The sequence below is a fragment of the Pongo pygmaeus genome, chromosome 1 (assembly GCF_028885625.2).
Source record: "Pongo pygmaeus isolate AG05252 chromosome 1, NHGRI_mPonPyg2-v2.0_pri, whole genome shotgun sequence".
Taxonomy (NCBI): domain Eukaryota; kingdom Metazoa; phylum Chordata; class Mammalia; order Primates; family Hominidae; genus Pongo; species Pongo pygmaeus.
Genome location: NC_072373.2, coordinates 41,473,268 through 41,494,417, shown reverse-complemented (window position 1 = coordinate 41,494,417; position 21,150 = coordinate 41,473,268). Strand labels below are relative to the sequence as shown.

Below are 21,150 nucleotides of genomic sequence, written 5' to 3'. Positions count from 1 at the left end.
TTACTCCCCTGGTCCTAAGGATTACCTTAGGACCTTACCTTAAGGAGAAGCCTCGAGCCCTTCTGCCATAATTGCAGCGGTTTCTACCCTGGCTAGTTGTGCCTATTAAAGATTTTTATATGCTCTAGGTTACTGAAGTTTGAGTAAGGCAGTCTCTACAGGAAGCAAAATTAAGGATTTTCCAATATTTTGCATTTGGGGAGGATACCTCATCCCACCTTAAAATTGGTAAGTGTACTATTCAACTTCTGAATACTGGACTTCTAAACATTGTCAGGATACATTGTTATCATAAATGCGGAAAAGGAAGTTTTAAGAGGAAACGTCGGTATTTATTGAGAGCTTACCATATCCTAAATATCTCATTAATCCTCAAAGCAAAATTAATTGAGGTTGTTTTTATCTCTAGTTTGGGGATGATGAACCAGAGGCAGCAAGAAGATAAATAACTTTCCCAAGGACATACAACTAGTAAAGGGTGGAGTGAAGATTCAAACCTAGGCAGTTTGACTCTAGATTTGATTTCTTTGCTCTTCTACACATGTGTGATATGTATCTATATAAAATATCCCTAGCTGGGTGAAGTAGGAATAATAGTTTAATTATATGCTAGGCTCATGCCTGTAATCCTAGCATTTTGGGAGGCCGAAGTGCGTGGATCGCTTGAGCCCAGGAGTTCGAGACCAGCCTGGGCAACATGGCGAAACCCTGTCTCTACAAAAATTACAAAAATTAGTAGGGCATGGTGGCATGCACTGGTAGCCCCAGCTACTCGGGAGGCTGAGGAGGGAGGATCACTTGAGCCTGGGAGGTCATGGCTGCAGTGAACAGTGATCGTGGCACTGTGCTCCAGCCTGGACAACAGACTGAGACTCTATCTGAAAACAAACAAACAAAATCCCTATTAATATTATTATTATTTTTACTTTTAAGCCTTTCTGAAAAGAAATCTTAAATATCTATACAGTGATTTACTTTTATGTTTGCTTATAATGCTGATCCAATATTTTTGTTGTTGTTGCTATTGTTTAATTAATTTAACTTTATTCATTTGAGGTTTAAAAATTGTCCTGCCTCCTACTTTAGAAAGGACTCAAGATTAAGACATAGGGCAAGATAAGATAATTAACAGTAAAGTTCTGCAGACTACATCTGAAGGAACAAGAAAGAGTAGGCAATGAGGCGCTGAAATCAAACTGATTGGCACACGTGGGCAATAAACTGACTGTAAGCTTTCTGGCAGCCAAAGCAAAAACTAAACATGTTGGATTGCATAGTTTTTGTTTCCTGACAATAAGATGGATAAAATTCAGCTGCAGACAACTCAAGTAGGAATTGATTGCATGAGCCTTTAATAAAGGGAATTGAACAACAACATGGAAAATATCTAACCCAGGTTTTATGAGACACAGAAGAGTCATTCAGATACTTGGTTGTCATATTGTTCTTAAATAAGAGCAGATGCCCTTCCATACTAACTTGATACTTGTTAAATCGTCTCTCTAAGGCTGTAAAAACGTAATGCTGTGGTTTTTTTTAAGAGCTAAAATCATGATTAGAACTTGGAGATTCTCTGATGGGTAATTCATGTGCAATTCTCTCAAATACCAGATTCTTTAACAATCACTGGTCACATGCTAAATACCTGTAAATAATGAGCAAATCCTCTAAACAATACAGATTTTTCCGGTGTTTCTGAGAGCTGTGAGCTTTAGATGCAAGATAGCAAAGAAATAAATGTGTCATTGTGTGTTGGAATGTTAACACCTCAATTTGTAATCCTGACCAGACAGACTGACCACTTCAGGTCCTACACCTATGTGATATGTATCTATATAAAACATCCCTAGCTGGGTGAAGTAGGAATAATAGTTTAATTATACGCTAGGCACTGTTTGAAAATATTATCCACATTTTTCAGATGAGATAACAGAGGCTTAGAAAATTAGAAAGTTAAGGGTCATATCCAAGCAGCCTGACTTCAAAGCCACTGTTCTTCTCAGAGCACAATACTGATACCCAGAGAGGCCTAAGAATTCTAGTCCAAACTACTTGGGAAAATGTGACTTTAGTCTGACAAGTCATTGGGTTTGACGTTCCCACCTGTGTACACCTTCTCAAAGAGAACTTCTCTATTGTTCTGTTGGTTTTTTTCTGAAGAAGGCATCTATTAGATGCCACAAATAAGTAAAAGGGTGAAAAAGTAACTTAAATAGCAGAATAATTCAATTTAACTAGTTGCAGAAGATTGTCTAAAACTGCCCTTTTAAATGTGGATGAATGATTACTTGTTTCTATGATTTAATTATGGCATAATTAACATTATTAATGTTTCTTCTGGCAATAGCTGAACTACAAATTCAATTGCTCCTTAAGACCTCTCTTGACAAAGACAATAAAACAATGCTCCTGGTTCAAAGGAGAAAGGCTGGCCTTCCTGTTTCCTATGGCAGAGACACATGCACAAGCAAAACTAGCTTTCTTAGTACTAGAAAGATTTAAAAAGAAGCAGTGCTAGGTCAATGACTCATGCAAGGCCATTTAAAGTTGGTTCTGTATCTGCTATGAGAATCTGACTAGTTTAACATTGCTGGTTTCTAGAGATGCTAAAGAAACAGGAGACTAGCCTGGGTCTGTATTATGTATTAAATGATGTTACGTTACCCAAGTGCCCTTGATGATTTCACAATGTGGAGGAAACGTATTCTTTAATAGAGCTTTGTTTCTATACAAAGCACTTTGTAGTAGTAGCAGTAGGAATAGAAAAGTGGGTGTAGATAGGAAGTCAAATTACTGGACTGAGGGACCATAGTGATTGGGGGCTATGGAAAGAAACAAAAAGGACAGGGATTTTAAATTTCAGCAGCTCAGGTGATGCCGTAATCAGCAGCAGTAGGAAAGGTAAGAACCAGGTAGGTTTGGATGGTAGAGGGTAAGGAACCTTGTATATAAATCTATTTGAAAGTAGATGGTTGGGTTCAGCAAAGGTCCTAAAAAATTAACAGACACCCTGCCTTCCTTGTTTGGGACCTATGCTGTCAGTTACTATTCCCCATTAATATTGACACAATGTCAAGAGTTCCCTAACAGTCTGTTAAAGGTCTGAAGGAGGCAAAAGAGCTGACACTGCCATCTCAAAACCTGATTCAATTTATAGAACCAATACCAGGTTATCCATCCATCTATTCTTCCATCCATTCAGGTTCATTCATACACAACTAACAGGTGTTTATATGAGCCAGGTACTGCGGGCTAGATACTGGGGATGAAATGGCTAATAGTGCAAGTTGCTTATAGTCTTATTGGAGAGACACATGAAAATGGGTAGTAACACCAGTATGCAATGATGGGGAATAGAAGACAGAGCACTATGCAAGCACATAGGAACATCTAACTCAGATCAGGTGAGTCAGAGAAACCTGCCTGGAAGAGGTGATGTCCAAGTGAAGACCCAAAGGATGGAGAAGGGATGGCCAGGTGAAGTGGTGAGGTAGGAGCCTTCCAGGCAGAGCTGTAAGCAGTCAGCAAGGTTGGAGCATAAAGGGTGAGGTGAGGTGTGATGAGAGTTTGGATGAAAGAGGTAAACAGGCCAGATCATAAAGCACCTTGCCTTATTCAACTGTTTGGACTTGATTCTAAGAGCAGTGTGTGCTGTTTACTAAAGGATTAGATCCATATCTCTCCATTAAGTTGGAAGGATGGTGTGGGCTTGGGTAGAGCTTCAAGGAGTACTTTGTTGTCTTATGATCATCTGGGGCTAGAGTCAGAGCATCAAGACCTTCGGATCATGTCAGTGGGAGCATCTTAGGAACTCAGAGTCAAGGGTGATAGGAAATTTGCTCCCAGCATCATTTGGCACTCTACTATCTGACTCCTTCTACCTTCCACTACCACTTGAGCATGCTTGTCAAGGGATAACAATAACCTGTCTTTTGTAAGCACTTGCTTTGTACCAGACACAATGTAAGCATTTTACAGCTTCTTCTTGACAACTCTGTGTTGTAGGTATTATTATATCCATCTTAGAGATGAGGCAACTAGGCTCAAAAACTTTGAGTACCTTGCCCCAGGTGGCATCGGTAGTAAGTGATAGAGGGAAGATCTGAACCCAAGCAAACTGATCCTAGAGCTCACGTTAATCACTGCAGGAAATATAAAAATGCAAGTAGCATTCATTTCTTTAATTTGGATGTTATATTGCAGGGAAAGAGTCTGAGATAGAACTACAAGATTTTTTGTGGTTTTATACATATAACCACATGTTTTATATGTGTAGAATATTAAATATGCCATTTAACAATTTTTAAGTGCAAAATTTAGTGGCACTAATGACATTCATACTGTTGTGCAGCTACTGCCACTATATGTCTCCAAAACTTTTCCATCAGCCCAAACAGAAACTTGGTCCCTGTTAAGCAATAACTCCCTATTCTTCCTTCCCTAGCTCATGGTAACCTCTACTTTCTGTCTCTATGAATTTGCCTACTCTAGATATCTCATGTAAATGGAATTGCACAATATTTATCCTTCTGTGTTTGGCTTCTTTGCCTGGAACAATGTCATTAAGGTTTATTCGTGTGGTAGCATGTATCAGAACTTCCTTTATGTCTGAAACAGATTTCATTGTATGCACATACCACATTTTGTTTATTCACTCATCTGTTGATGGACACAGGTATTTTCCACATTTTGGCTATTGTAAATAATGCTGTAATGAACACTGGTGTACACATATCTGCTTGAGTCCCTGCTTTCAAGTCTTTTGCATAACTGCCTAGGAGTGGAATTGCTGGGTTATATGGCGATTCTGTGTGTAGCTTTTTGAGGAATCACCAAACTGAATATTGGCAAAACCACAAAACTTTCAAGATGGAAAGAATCCTGGAGAGAATTTTGTTAGCTCCTTTACTATACAACTGGGGAGATAGTCAATTTTTAAATTAATTATCATTGTTTGAGCTTTGACTATATATGGTAGCCATTTTATATACATTATCCTATTTAATCTTCTCCAAAAGCCTATGGTGTGTTCATTATCTTAGTTTTATAGATCAAGAAACTGATGCTCAGAGAGGCTAGATAACATGCCCAGCATCTCTCAAATAGCAAATGGAGGAGCTGAGCTTTGTACTCAAGCCTGTCCCTATTGTCAAGTTAACTCAAGACCCTAAACGTGGATCTGCTCATGTTGGAAATGGTTCTTAGTTTTTTCCATCTGTAGATGGAGTACAAAACGTTGTGTACTTGTGAAAATGTTTAATTAGTTCTTTAACTATGTTTGGCATTTTACTTTTTTTATTTGTGGGTTTTTTTCATATTATCTGGGTTCACATTTTTACAATGCACCTTCATTGTCAGTGAACGATGGAAGACGCAGAAAACAAAACACTTTGTTGTTATTGGGTGTTGGTGCTGGTTTTCTCTTTTTTGAATTTTCTCCAAAGTATTTCTCTGTATAGCTACTGTAATCTGATGCTCAGTAAACATCCTCTTAATTGGAATGCTGTTGGTAGTTGGGAGAACTCATCTGACTTTTACATCTTTTTGTCCTCCTTGGGTGTGCTTATCACTCACCTCTTGTCCAATTTTCTTTGTTATATTATAGATTGAATTTTCAAATGCTGCTTCATAGTGATGACAGCCTTTCTTTCCAAGGATTCCTTTCCTGTTTAAGACGTTTCACACACCATTGTTTAAGCACAAGCACATTTAATCTTGAGCCATTGATAACATCTCCTGCAAGACTTCTGCTTCTCCTCTGCTTCATGGGTGTTTGATTCCATTCATTCGTTTTGTGTAATGTCCTTATTACATAATGTATTCTGTTGTGGCTTCCTTTTTTCTTTTGCTCTCTAAGCAATTTAATTGGCCATTTGGGGAGTCATATTACTTTTTTTCTGCTTAGGATTTTAAACTCTGTTCTCAATGGGGCTGAGAATTAGTCTAGCATGTTTCTCAGTCTGCTTTTTCATTTTTACTTGTATAATGAAAGCACACTCAAGAGGAGAAATAGCCCTTGCAGCTATTCCCCATTGCCTCATTGCCTTCTCTGAGGGGCTCTACTTACTAATTTTTTCCTCTCTGTCGGGTTTCTAGGTTTTCAAGCTGGGACTTTCACTGCCTCTGGCTCACCTGCTGCCCTGAGCATCTTGCTGGTTATTCCGTCTGAATAAAAATAGTAGCTCACATTTATTTATTAATATATACAGGTGTCTATTTTATAAAGCACATTGAAATACATTATCTGACTTGAGTCTGACTTAAATACAGTAAGTAAACATTATTATCTCTATCTTATAGATGAGGAACTAAGATGTAAGGAGGTGAAGTCATTTTCCCAAAACCAGACAAACTAAGTGGCAGATGCAGGATGTAGACCTTATATTTTTCTAATATTTTCTTATTTTTTAAAAATATAGTCAAATTCTTTCTGGTTCCTAGTAATCAGATAGTGAGTTTTCAAAAAAAATGTATAAAGAAGCTAACGGAAAATAAAAAGGAAATAAATGTGGGAAAAAACAAAGTATAAATCTGATGAATATTGACACATTTCTTCTAGCCCTAACTCTGAACCACGTATTTCTTCACTGATTTGTATTCACTTTCTTTTACTACATAAGAAATCACCACAAACTTAGAAGCTTAAAATAACACCCATTTGTCAGCTCACAGTTCTGTGGGCCAGGCAGGTTTTGAATCTGGCATGGCATAGCTGAGTTCCTTGCTCAGGGTATCATAAGGCTAAAATGAAGATGTTAACCAGGCTGGCCTCTTACCTGGAAGCTCTGAGGAAGACTCTACTTCAAGCTCATTCTTATTCTTGGCAAAACTCAGTTCCTTGTGGTTGTAGGACTGAGATTCCTGTTTGTTTGCTGGCTGTCAGCTAGAGGCTGCTTTCAACTCCTAGAGCCACATAAATTTCTTAACAGGCGGTCCCCTCCATCTTCAAGCCAGCAGTGGAGGCTGAAATCCCTCTCATGCTTCAAATCTCCACTTCCTCTTCTGCAACAAGCTAGAAGAAACTCTCTGCTTTCGAAAGGCTCAGATGATTAGGTCCAGCTCACCCAGATCATCTATCTTAAGGCTAACTGTGCCAAATTAATATAACCTAATGATGGGAGGAAAATCCATCATATTCATAGTCCTGGGGATTATGTAGGGTGTGTATACGGGGGTCAGTGTGGGAGGCGGGAGGAAACATCTTAGAATTCTGTCTTCTGGAGAAAATACTATTTGAGGTACACAGGCTCTGCTTTTTTTTCTACCATCTTAAGTAACACCACTGGCTCTAGAACCCCTACTGTAAGGCCTGTAGGGATCCCTAAAACCTCTCCAACACTAATTGTTGATTTCCTCTCTGAGTGGGGCCTCAGACAGCCTCACTGGACTTTCAGGTGCTCTCAGGTGTGTAACAGACCATTCCTGACTCTAGCCCCAAGAGTTCTTAAATCTGCCTTTCTACATGCTGCCAAAGGTCCTTTGGCTCCCAAATCTTGAAAATCCTACTCTCATTCTTGATCCATCTGTTCCTGTTCTGGGTGGCTTGCCAGCAATCACTAACTGATAACAGTGGTCTCTGCTCCATGGGGAACTTGAGTGTCTTCCTTTAGGGTCCTAGCCGGTATCAGGCCTGGTCCTGGTCCTATCCTACTTTCTATGTAGCATAAGATAATGCATTATACTTGGGCTCGGCTCTGGAAGCTACTGTGACTTTCTCTCCTTATCCTGGACAGATCAACATTAATGAAAGTGTCATCCTCCCTACTGCCCACCACCCACTTTGGCACCTCCCAGCCATTTCTCATTTCTGATGAGGACCTCACTGAATTCTCACTGAAACCTCATTTGCTGAGCTGGGTGACAGACATCACAGGATCTGGTCAATACCATAGTCTGGTACTTCTGACCATGATTCCCTCTAAATAATAAGGTAGAATACCTGCCTCAGGGAAGGGATCTTTTAAAATGACAGCTTTAACATGTTATATTATGTGTCCAACACTTTCTTCACTGACTTACTGTATACAAGGATTATGGCCATACTACGGGGAAAGTATTATTAGACATATTTTACCAATGAAGAAATTGAGGCTCAGGAAGTTCAAACCACTTGCCTAAGGATACAGAACTAATAAGTGACAGAAGCAGCACAGTTCACACCTCTTCCACTCCCCTGACTACTTGTTCTTAAAGAATCACACACACTATGAGAATGCCAAGAACACAGCGAAAGAAAGTGGTGTTGCGCTCTCACACTTGGGCTTCTCGACACTTGTGTCCCATGTGTTTTTTAAAACCTTTGTTTTAGGAAACGTTCTGCGGCAGTCGTTTCTTCAATCTGCATCTGGTTCCATCACTGTGGCTGCTGCTCGCACATCCCAACAAAGTGCTGCGCTGCGAAGGGTTTCACAGGGACTCAAACAACAAAGCAACTCTTAAAAAGTGTCCCATAAAGTGCCATATGCAAACATCATGTGTGGCGTGCACATTTTCGGCAGCGGCAGAATGTCTGCTTCCTGTGTGGATGCATGGGTGGGTGCACTGGAGACAGGGATATTTTCTGAGTAGTATGACTGTGTTTGGGTGCAGCATTAGGTACCCAGGCACACATGTTGGCCCGACACCCCTTACTCTTGGGTGTAGAACAGATCTACAACAGAAAGGGCTTGTGGTAGGAGTAGATTCCTTTGTTCTGACCCTGGTAGACTCAGCACTGCCATTTCATTGTTTCTAAGAAAGGCTCTGCTGCCAAATCAATCTTAGTACCTGCCAAGAGCACTGTTTCCTTCTAGGAGAATCTTCCCAGCCCCTGGCCTCTGCCAGGGCCTCAGGCTGAGTGGGGCTGGCCAGGTCCTATATCCACTCTCCTTACCTTAGACAAGAAGGAGGAAACTGATTCAAGGACAGCCAGTCCATAGACTGACCAGCAACCTGTAAGGTGGCCAGGTATGGAATCTCTTTCCTACCACAAGCAGTGTGGTTAACTAGGCCAATCAAGTTCTCATTCTTGGAAATCTGAATTGGAGATTATAGAGAGAACCAGGCAGCTGGCAGAAAGAGAAAACAGCAGACAGAAGAAGGGAGATAACATGAGAGTAATGGGGCCACATTCATGGTGAAACACTCGGAACTGGGAACTCCTGAGATGGATGAGGGAGATGAGGCAGCCCAATGCTTAGAGTGGCCAGGGATCCCGAATGTCCTCCTGACACCTCCCTCTGACACCTGGCTGGATTTTTGTCTCTACTCTGGTATTACAGTGAGATTTTAGTCTCTTTAATTACATCAATTAGGATGCTTTGGGCTGCAAGTAACACAAAACCCAACTAAAAGCAGTCTTCATAAGAAAAATAAGTCATCTCACTTAACAAGACAATCCTAAGCATTTCCCGCACTCCCTGGGTTGGCTAATTTAGTGGCTCAACAATGTCATGAAGACCCCAGATGTTTCCTGAATTTCTTCTCAGCACCCTCTATTTTTCTTGTCCTTCTAGCCTACTTTCTCTCATGGTATCAGAAGCCTGCAAAAGTTCCAGGCAATGACATCCAGAGATGAAAAAGGAAAAAAAAAGGGAATGCACCTTTCCTGTGCCCCTTTTAAAGCAAAAGGAAAATACCCCACCAACTCCCCAACAAGCTTCTCCCACGTCTTGTTGGTCAGAATTGCACCCTCTACCCATTCCTAAATCAATCACTGGTGCCAGCAGGGAGGAATGCAGCCGCCTGAAGCCAGGGTAGCTCTATCCTTCAACCCAGTCAATGTCACTCCTCTGTTAGCCAGGGAGAAGGCAAACAGCAGTGTCTGCTCCACTTACTACCTCATCTACTGAACAATAGAGCTCCATTTCATGAGATGACCTGGTTACATCTGTTTCCTTCAACTCAGAGAGTTTGCTAACACCCAGATCAGCCTTAGCAAGTTGAAGACATGATCTTCAGTAGGTACTCTTTGAGAGTAGTTGAGAGCTGAGTGGTTATGTAAATACAATATTATATGAAGCCCTAAAATTTCCATCGCTTTCTAATATTTTATGGGGCCCCAAACACACACAACAGAGACTCCAAGGAATGAACCTATCATGCCGCTGCTAACTCTGGGCTTCTCAGTTCATTTCTTGCCTCCTTGGGCGTCTTAAGCAGTGATGGCATGCTGTCTTTCCATGCAGGGCTTGCTTCTAGCTGATACACAGGCTTTTCTGGAACAGTGGTTTTCAAAACTTCTTCGTGCATCAGAGAATCTCTTGAAGGGCTCCTTAAAAATTGCTGGGCTCAAAAGGACAACGCATGAAGCTTAGGAGTGAAGGGACTTCCTGAGCAGAAATGGACAAACTTCAGTCTTTTTACTGTCTTTGCAGTATTCTATAGATAATTTCCTTAATTTGTAAATTTAGTGACCATTAGCTACTGATCATTTAATGGGCAGCGATTCTAACAGTATGAAGTCCACAATGTTCTATGTCCCTAGCCTGCCATTTTTCAGCTGCATGTAAAATGGGGTAGGATGAGATAATCGATCATTATAAAGATTTAACTATTTTATGTTGCAGCGGCCATATTTTCAAGGGATGAAACCATCTCGCACACAACAATGAAGGAAGGTACTTGGCCATAGACTTGGAATGAGACCATATATGGGGATGAGATTCTTCTAGATCCTGATACTGTTCTACTGGCCTGTGTGTACATGGGGTCCTTCAGCTGAGGCCTTGCAAGGCAAGCAAGCTGTGCCATGTTTGTAGATGGGGCAGAGGAAGCTAGAACAATGGAAAAGTAACCTATTTATGCTAGGTCCACCTATTGAAACAAGGTAGGAGTTAGGCTAGGGTCCTTAACTTCCTTAAGGCATACTTTTCTAGCTACCTTCTGCCCTGTGTCTGGTACCTACATCCTTGATGATTGTTCTCTTTGATCCACTGTGGAGATATATATATCTCCACATATCTCATATATATATATATATATATATGAAAAGCAAAAAAAATAAATTGCTGGGCTGGCACTACCTCAAAGCTTCTGATCCAGGAGGCCTAGGAGGGGGCAGCTAAGATGCATTTCTTACTAGTTCCCAGGTGATGCTTCTGCTGCTAGTCTGGGCACCACACTTTGAGAATCACAGCTCTAGGGCTAGGGGTGCTAATCTTCATTCCAAATGGAAGGGAGGCTGCTAAGGAGTCCACTTAAGTAATTTTTCCTGCGATAAAGACTTGCTTCCTTGTCACTTGCTGTCAACACCCCTCCACACAGCAGCGACTGCCTGGCTTAATTCTTAAAGTAGAGGCCTCTCAATAGACAGGGTGGACACTTCTTCGCCTCCTGGCAGGAGAAAGAAGGGACTTCAATCTTTGGTTGGCAGAGCCTGACTAGGCAGTCGGGCACAGAACCCTAGGGCTTTCCCACCCCTTTGCTTTCTCACTTGTAAAACGAAGAAAGGTACTGGTCCTGCCAGCTTCACAGGTTGCTGTACGTAGAGGAATGGTTGGTTGAAAGTGCTCTGAATAACGCAGGCTCTTTAGGACTCGCAAACAGCCTTAATCGCAGTAAGGGGGCACATCAGGGCTGTGAGAAGGCCCCCTTGAGGGCTCGGCACAGGTGATTCTGGGCTCCTTGTGCTTGCCAGCCTCCTAAAGTAGGTGCCCACTTTCAGAAGCTCTGCACGCCCCACCTGGGCGCCTCTGCTGGAGGTCTGCCTGGCCCGGGGCACCCGTTTGCGCGCGAGGATTTCTATTGCAGAGAATGAAACCACCGTCACTTTCCGTCCGTGGTCTACTCCGGGGTCCCCATCCCACGTAAGTGTTGTGGAACCCCGAGGTGATGAGCCTGGGGGAAGCCAGCATCTCCTGCCCTCCAGTGCCGGCGCCCGGCAGAGTCCCGGGACTCGGAGTTTTTGCCGCCGCTGAGGACGCGGCGCGGACTGCTGGTCGCGTCGCCGAGGGAGGGCCCGGGCAGCCCTGCAGCGCGTCTCAGCGGAGCCCTGGGGGCCGCGCCGCTCCTCCAAACATGATTCAGAACCGCCCGTCAGCCTTGGCTCCAGCGACTGGCGCGAGCGAAACGGGCTTGGCTGTCTCGGCCCCGTCTGAACCCTGCGGGCCGCGGGCCAGGGGCGGGCCGGGATCCGCCGCGCCAGGACCCTGCAGACCCGGCCGCGGCCGGCCCGAGTGCCTCCCGCCGGGGCCTTACGCCCACGGTCCACGCTTGCAACACCCGGGCTGTACGGCGGGGTCTGCAGCTGGCTCTGTGCCTGGGACTCCGGGCTCCCTGCGCATCCCGTGCCGCACCCCTTGCCTTAACCCCAAGCGGACGGGTCCTGGGACTTCACCGGCCGGGCCGGAGCCCCAGCCCCACAACTCCCCCCCTCCCACCGCACTGCCCCTCTGCGCTGTGGCGGGAGTCGGGGACTGGGGCCAGAGAAAGGAGATGCGCCAGTCCTCAAGTCTCTTGAGCCATTTAGGGTCCGGGCGCGCCCCCCAGGGCTACAGTCGCGCGAGGTTCCAGATAGTGCGGCTGTGTGGCGCCAGGCTTCCAGCGGGTTCTTAGTGGGGGCTCTCTTTGTGAGTCTGTGGGCAGAGATTTGCCTTGGAGGGTCGCACCTGGCTACAGAAGCATGAGACTTAGTTTCCGGGAAGCAGAGGGGCCTTGGGATAAGGAATTGAAGCTTCTGGGGGGTAGTTTGGAATTTTGGTTCCACCAATTATCAGCTGTCCAACCTGGAGAAATCCACTCCCCCTCTTTTCTTGGTTATAAATAACTATAGCTACCATTTGAGTGCTTATTATTTTCCATGTACTTTACATATGTTATTTTTATCTTTCCAACGATTTTGCAGGCCATATTCTGCTGATGGAGAAATGGGATCTCATCCAAGGAAAGTGACTTGCCAGGGTTACACCACTAGTAAGTGGAGACCTATGACTTGAACCTGTCTCTAACTCCAGAGACTGTACTTTCTCTGTAAGTGAGAACACTGACACCAAAGAATTTTAAAACTGTAAGATGGTGACGGATACCATTCTCTTCTGACCTGTCCTCAGGCCACGTCCTGAAGTCCAGGCTGAAAGCATGACCTTTCTTTCTCCCTACCTCCTCAGCCACACTTCCCTAGGCGGGTCAGAGTGCAAGAGGTAGGGTCTGGGACTGGGGACCCCTGGGTCAGCCTTGCACACCACCCCCACCTGGACCCTTCCCATCCTCATTTCTACCCCACACTGCTCCATGTCCTTGAGAGACAAGGTGGTGTCACTGTCGTGGCATTTCTCCTCCACTACCAGTTGCAGAAGAGGATTTTCTCCTGTGCTCAGAGTGGGAAGAAGACCAAGAAGGTCTGTACAGTAACTCGAGACCCCTGGGGCCCAGTTTGAGCTCTTAGGATGCCAGCAGTGCCTCAACTTTCTCATCTGTGTTTAGAATTCACTTTGCAGAGAAAATGAGTGGACTCTTGGGGAGAGGAGGGCCTGAGTGTCAGACAAATTTGGGTGCCAGTCTTTTGTAAAATGGAATCTATTGATCATGTCACCACCAGCCTTGCCTGACCCCACAAGAGTTGCGGTAAGACTCAAAATGGATAATGGCCACACAGTGCTCTGGGAAGTGCGAAGTGCCTCATAAACATAAGGTGGTATTATTCATAGAAGCCACGGCAGGCAACAGGAATACAAAGATGAATGCCATTTTGGAATCTTTCAGGCTAGCAGGGGAAATATGAATGGCCATACGAATAGTTAAAATATAAAACAGGGCATGCAAATGCTCCACCAATATGCCCGCATGGTGCCAACTCATACTGATTTTGTAATAACAAAGAATATATACAGGTCTATCTGGGTGACCTCTACTACTATTGCAAGAACTACTCTCCACAATGGCTCTAGCCAATCTGTCTCCCCTCTCCAATTAGCCTCCTTCTTACCACCTGCGTGATCTATGGCAGGATTTTTTTTTCCTTTGGAGTGTGTTTGTATTAGTTCCCTATTGCTGCTGTGATTGATAACCACACACGTAGTGGCTTAAAACAACACACGTTTGTTATCTTACAGTTCTGGATGTAAGAAGCCCAAAATGTGTCTCACTGGGCTAAAATCAAGGTGTCAGCAGGACTGTTCCTTCTGGAGGCTCTGGGGGAGACTCTGTTTCCTTGACTTCTCCAGATTTTCAAGGCCACTTGCATTCCTTGGTCTGCGGCCCCTTCTCCATCTTCAAAGCTATCAGTGACCAGCTGAGTCTTTCTCACATTGAATCACTGCCACCTCTGCTTCTGTGGACACATCTCCTTCTCTGCCTAACACTGTTTTCTCCCCATCTCAAGACTCTTAATATAATTATATCTTTAAAGTTCCTTTTGCCTTGTAAGGTAGCAGTTTCACAGGTTCCAGGAATTAAGACCTGGACATCTTTGAGGGCGAGGGAGCATTTATCAAAAAACAAAAACCCTAGGGCCTCAAACAAAACATTTTTTAAAGAGAAATATAAAAGGTTCAACTCTTCTTCTTCAAATAAGTAACATAGCAACTTTTTCTATAAATGTAACAAATTCTGAAAAAAAACAAAAAAAACAAAAACAACTTTCAGTTCCTAACTACACCCATAAAAAATGAGACTCCCTGGTGTCAGGGAAGAAGAAACAATGGGTGACAATAAATAGACTCCACATAAAAGGGAAAGGAAAGGCTCCCTAGGCTGAGAAGTTATGATATGTGCTTCACTGGGAATGTAGGTACAGCCTTTGGAAATGATTAGTTGTTAACAATTGTCCACAGCTCTTCAGCTGCTCTACTTTATAATCCCTTGGTGCAGTGACACCTAAAACATTTTTTTAAATAACTCAATCAACTGTATTTTTTAGAAAAATTTTAGTTCCCAGCAATATTGAGCAGAAAGTAGAGTTCCTTGTCCCTTCACACTCCTCCCACTTAAAACATTTTTAAAGCATTAATAGAATTCTTGGCTCCTTATTTTCCCTCCAAAAGAAATTCCTACATAAAAAACAAAAATCGTGCTGCTCTGGTTCAAGTGGACTCATGGAGTCCCTCAACCTCTGTAAATCCTACTGCATGGTTTAACACCTGTTTTGCAGTTACTTCTCTGAGTGGAATAATGAGAATAACTCAAGTTAGAAAGTACCCTCTGGACCACAGAAGTAGGGAGACTGCCATGTTGGAAATTATTCTCCAGGCTTCAGAAGCAAGAATTGTCATAATATTCTCCCAGGAATTGGAAAAGAGCAGGCTCTTGTTCTGACGTAGAAGCATAGACTCTTCTAGGCCATAAATCTGCTTATTTTAGTTACAATAGTGAAAGGGCCAGTGGGCAACACGGTAAAAAGTTCATGGTCTCAGAAACTGGGGACTTGGATGAGGCAGCTGGGATGTAGGGGACATATTAATTAAGACCTAGCGTGGGCCTTTCGTATTCTGGGTCAGATAAGTGAACAAGCAGGTGAGGTTCTGTGTGGGCTACCCTGGAATACAGTGTTGCGTAGGGTTGTGTGAGAGGTGCAGGGAACGCCTAGAAAACTTTGCAGGGAGAATGTTTTCTAAGCCAACACCTAGAAGACAAGCAAGAGTTTGCTGGGCAGAGAGTGAAGCTGGGCGCGGCTGGGATCATGGGGCCGGATGTGCACAGCCGGGACATGGGGAAGAGCTGCAGTGGAGAGTGGGGTATGGTGGAGAGCAGTCAGGGCCAGACGATGCTGGCGGGCCTGGAGGCCTTGGGAACGCTGACTTTCTCCAAGAGCTGGGGGTGCCTGGACAGGGTCCCAAGCAGGGGCCCTACGTGGCCTGGTTTGCTCTTCACTGGCAAGCTCCATGGCCCTGGGCAATGTGCTTCTTCTGTTTTTCTTCTTCTCATCAGTGCCTGGCTGAGCTCTGGAATCGTTTCCTGCTCTGAGCCTGAAATTTCAAGCAGTAAGAAGACGGTCCACAGCCCCGTTACTGGGGCTTTGCAAATGCGACGTTCCCAGTGGCCCTCTCCCAGGCTCCGGGCCTCCGGGTAGAGGAACTTCTGTCTGTAAAGGATGAAGGCGACCTTGCTCAGACTGCAGCGGGATGGAGAAACGTGACCCAGCGGAGGGGCTTTCGGCTGCGAGGTGCAAGAGGCGACCCGAGGGGTGAAGGCAAGGCGAGTGCGGTCAGCGCACCGGGCTGGACGGCCTCCCCGCCGGCCGGGGAATTCGTTCCCAGCTCCACCCGCATATCACTGCCTCTATCGCGCTTTTGGGGCCTCAGAGGGAGGCTGCATGGCCCGGAGGCCTGAAATCCGCCATTTGTTCCCTTCCGGGGCGGCACAGCCACAGCTCACTGAAGGCTGCAGCCTCGGCAGCCGGAAGCGCCGGCCGAGCGCTTGGCCAGCGACCGCCTCGGGTCGGCCTCGAGTCTGCGCAGGCGCAGGCCGGGGAAGCCGGGCGCGGTGGTGTTTCTGCGGCCCGCGGCTGCCCTCTCGTGGCCGCAACGCGCCATGGCACGGCCGCTTCTACTCAGCGGAGGGGCGCTGGCCGGGCGGCGGCGGGTCCGGCCAGCCGGGGAGACCAGCCAAGCGCTGTGTTTTTCCAGGTCCGCGCGGGCCAGGGGAACCCTGCGTGTTTGCTTGGTGGGAGTGGTTTACTGGGAAAGTAGACGGAAGGTACCCTGCAAATCGGCATGCACTGTATTGTTTGGGAGTCAACAGCCTGGAAAGTAAATATCAGGTGAGGGCAGTGCTGGGAACCACCGCCTGCCCCCTCTCCTGGCCTTGGCCCTGACTTTGAGCGCGGCACCGCGGGCCAAACAGCTCGGCGGCCCAGGGGAGAGGGAGGAGGAGGAGGCAGGCAGCGGGGGAGGTGTCAAGACTCAGAAATAGGAGCCAGCTAGGCCCAACCTACGCCTGCCACCTCAGGGGCTGCAAACAGGGAATACCATCCCTTCTGCCCACCCCACGAAGACATCGTACACCCCGACGAGTCACCATTCCAGAAAGGCTAGCTTTCTGCAAGGGTGCGGGGGCGGTGAGAGTGGAGGGGTTGCTCAGGGCCCACCCAAGCGTAACTGTCTGAAGGGCACACCCCACAACGGAAGGTTTAGGTGAGAGGGGTGAACCCACACTCTGGCACGAGAATCATGTGTTCTGTTCCACGCAGGGAGCCGCACTACATAGAGTTCTCTTTAAATTCATCTTCACTAGCTGGGTGTGCCTGAGTCTTCTCCTATCTCCTGATTCTGAGTTAACTTTTTGCGTCCCACCCTGTTCTTGTCTCCAGCAGTCGCTTTGGAATGTGTTTCCTCTCGTCCGGGGTTTGAAGATTAGTCATGAAAAACATCACTCTGCCCTTGCTGAAGTGCATGTTGGCTACTCGATCATTCCACCTGTATGCCCCAAGACGGTCTGCTAAGGAGGGCTCCCCTCTTTTCCATGCCTCTCAGCTCCAGACTCCATCCCATCCATCGACATTATCCTGTGCCCCTGGGGGAGGAGGGCGGGGGAGGGTTTCTGTGCCTGGATTATTGGTGGGAGGAGAGCAAGTGCAGAAATGAAGCTATGACTCTTGCAGAAGTCATGCATTCCGTTCAAGGATATTCCTTTCCGTGGCCTCCACACATTCCCTCTGGCTGCAGGCCCCTGGGATTTTTCTGTGTGACCCCGTCACATTGCATCTGTATAGATTGTCAAAGCACCTCATGACTGTGGAGGAAGAAGTCGGGGACAGAACATGGATCTGGAAGGCTCACAGCATGGATTTGGTAGGGTGACACAATGTCCCATGTTCTTCTAGAAATGTCTAGACTAGGTGATTGATTCTATCGGAGATCTGGCATAATGCTCCTGCCACATGGGCAAATTGAGATCCAGAGAGAAGTGACTGGCCCAGGTCACTCAGCCAGCTGGTGACTTAGCTGGAATTCGTTCCCAGGTCTCCTGACATCCAGTTCATTCATTTTTTGCACATGTTTCCTGAGGACTTACTGTATGCTAGGCACTGTTGTAGGTGCTAGGAATATACAAAGTGCCCGTATAGAGCTTGTGTCTTGCAGTGTGTATGTGGGGAGATTGTGGATAAACAAATAAACAGATTTATCCAGAATGCCACATGGTTAAAAGTTTTTATGATACTCAGTGCCTCTTTTCCTCTTGTTTTTGAAGGGAATGGGTTTGAGGCTTGAGAAGAGATGTTCACTTATACATTGGGTCATTAAATAAACAGAGGATGCCCCACTATGTGCCAGATGCTGTGCAGGGCACACAGATATAAAGGCAGGGATCTGTCTTCAAAAGCTGCCACCAGCTGGGCAGATAAGGTATTCCTCTTAGCATCTTTACATGGATTTCTGTAATTGTTATGCTAATTGTTTTTCTCCCCAGATCTCTCCCAAAAAGGATGCTTGTAGGAAACGATGATTCTGAAATGGTACAAATCTCTTTCCCAGAAGGCATCTCAAAGCCAGCCGCTGCTACTGACTTATTGATGGCTATCACCCAGTGGCCTTGGGGAGGCGGTGGGCAGCTCAACCACTGCCTGTAATAAGGAGAGACAAGTCAGCATCCGCCCTGCAGTGAAAAATAGAACAAAAAGCTGCCGGCACCTGCAGGATCAAAGCACATGAGCAATCACAGTGTCTCTGGGTTAAATAGATCAGCGAAGGCCAGGCAGCCAGCAGATGTCATGGAACTTTTTGGGGGAGAAGTCTGGGTTATGGAGGAAGCCTCAGCTGGATTTCAGTACCTTACAAGATGCTGTTCTGTGGCTCTCTCCTGCTAACCTTCCTTGGACATGGAATACTCTTCCCTCTATCCTCCCTCTTCACCACTGCTGTTCCCAAAGTCTAAAAAGATGGGGGCAGGAGGTGAGACAGGAGGGGAAGGGAAAAGAATACTGGACCAGGAGGCAGGTGACACTGGATCTGTGAGTGTAGGCAATGCTGAATGACTTCCATGGCCTCAGTCTCCCCATCTGTAAAATGGGAAGGTTGATATATGGCCTCAAACTTTCTGCCCATTTTGATAAACCATATTTCACCAAAAAGAGGCAGAGGGGATCTGTTGCTTTTCAGGTTCCTGTCCAGTTACTTCTAGGTCAGACAGAATGATTGCCCCAATGATTCTGGGTCTGCAGACTCAGTCTGTGAAACCCCATTTCTTGGGGGAGTTGGGATCAGGACAGGCAAGAAGACTACACTATTCCCGCCTCCTATTTGCTCCCTCTTGCCAGTGGGGAAATCCGTGGCAACCTTAGAGTAATCTTGGACGGGTGGGGGGATGAGTTATTATTGGTATTTTTATCTGCAAAGAATATTTTCAGATGTTGTTTGTGCATTTAAATGTACATGCAGTTCTAGAGTAGAAGACCCTGGTGGTTGCGGTGCTGTGAGGCATTTTGTATATATTTATCTCACTCAAGAAGAACTGTGGGGTCCTTGTGAAAGTAAGTGTGTGTGTGTGTGTGTGTGTGTGTGTGTGTGTGTGTGTGTGTGTGTGTGCATGTCCTGAGTCAGCTTGAGTCCTGAGCCTTTTGTCTTTGCTCCTGAGTAAGCCACTGGGGGAGGTAAATATATAATTGGAGAAAGAAATGTGTCAGGAAATAACTTCTTTACTCATGGAAAGTCATTGAAAACTCTTGCTTTTGTGTATGAGCACAGCACCCTGTAGGCAGGTGAGGAGTCTTAGAACAGAGGGGGAGCAAACCAGACACGTACTAAAGAAACCTCCATGTTTGATATAAACCCAATGCACAGGTCCACACAGGGCATGTAGGTGTGCTCCACAGGGGCACCACACAGACCTGTGTGATGGCAAGCCCAGATGCATGTACAACTAAACATCCTCACAGATACACTTTAATGTAGGTGGAGACCTGGTGTTATGGGTTAGACTATGTCCCCCCACAAAATATATGCTCAAGTCTCATCTTCCATCTACCTTATTTGGAAATAGGGTCTTTGCAGATGTAAACTGGTTAAGATAATAAAAAATAAATAAATAAATAAATAAAGGTAATGGCAACAATGAAAAAAAAATAAGTCATCCTGGGATAGGGTGGGAGAGCCCTAATTCAATGTGACTGGTGTCTTCGAAAGAAGAGGGGAATTTGGACACAGAGACACAGCTGAACTTACTGAGCAGAGCCTCCCAGATGCTGCAAACTCAAGGAGGCCTCTGTGCTCAGATCTTTATTCTCTCTCTCTCTCTCTCTCTCTGTCTCTGGTACAGAATTTATGCTTTTTGGCAGTTCTTTCCTCTTCATTTCCCCATCTCTCCAATTACACATTCATATACACATAAACACTCCGATACCCTCAAACCACCAGAAGCCACATCAGAGACTTGAGAGCTTTGGACCAGGAACTGATGGAGACAAAGACGACCTAGGAAGATGGCTACATGGGGAATGGAGGCAGAGATTGGAGTTATGTAGCCACAAGGGAAGGAACTCCTGGGGCTCCCAGAAGCTGGAAGAAACAAGGATCCTTCCCCTATAGGCTTTGGAAGGAGCGTGGCTCTTCAACACCTTGGTTTTGGACTTCTAGCTCCAGAAGTGTAAGAGAATAAATTTCTGTGATCTCATACTCAGTTCATGGTGCTATATGATGGTAGCCCTAGAAACTAAGATACCCAGGTATGTTGGATGTATGGGTCAGGCCCACACCCAGGGTGCACAGGGCCTTTGGTTAAAAAATCTCTCATTTCTGTGGGGAATCCATTGCCAGTGGTCTGGATGGCATGGCCACTGCCTTTCTTCAGGGATGTGCACAAGACCCTGGCCTGGCCAATCGGAATACCTCATGCCCAGGACCACAGTAATTGGGTCAGGGGTTGTCAAGATTTATATAAATGATTTACATAAAATGTTTAAATGTTTTGTTAAAATATTTAAAATAAAAAATGTTTCTAAGATTTCAGTTGCCAATTGTTTTTTGCGAGTATATACAAATACAACTGATTTTTACATATTGGTTTTGTATCCTGTATACTTGCTAAATTCATGCATTAGTTGTATTTTTCTAGATTTCTTAGAATTTTCTATGTACACAAATCACAACATCTGTGAATATACACAACATTACTTCTCCTTTTCCAAAACTTATGCTTTTCACTTCTTGTTCTTGCCTTGTTGCACTGGGTAGAACCTCAGTTGTATATTAAATATTTTGTAATCCCAGCACTTTGGGAGGCTGAGGCAGGCGGATCACG

General features: G+C 45.2%; 1 long non-coding RNA gene across 1 annotated transcript; it reads left to right on the top strand.

Annotated features, from left to right (window-relative positions):
* The first annotated feature begins 11,701 nt into the window (after positions 1-11,701).
* LOC129014994 (uncharacterized) lies at positions 11,702-20,853 on the top strand. Its single transcript, XR_010127173.1, has 3 exons — positions 11,702-11,786; positions 12,824-12,948; positions 20,170-20,853. It is a non-coding gene; the product is annotated as an uncharacterized LOC129014994 (long non-coding RNA).
* The last annotated feature ends 297 nt before the right edge of the window (positions 20,854-21,150 follow it).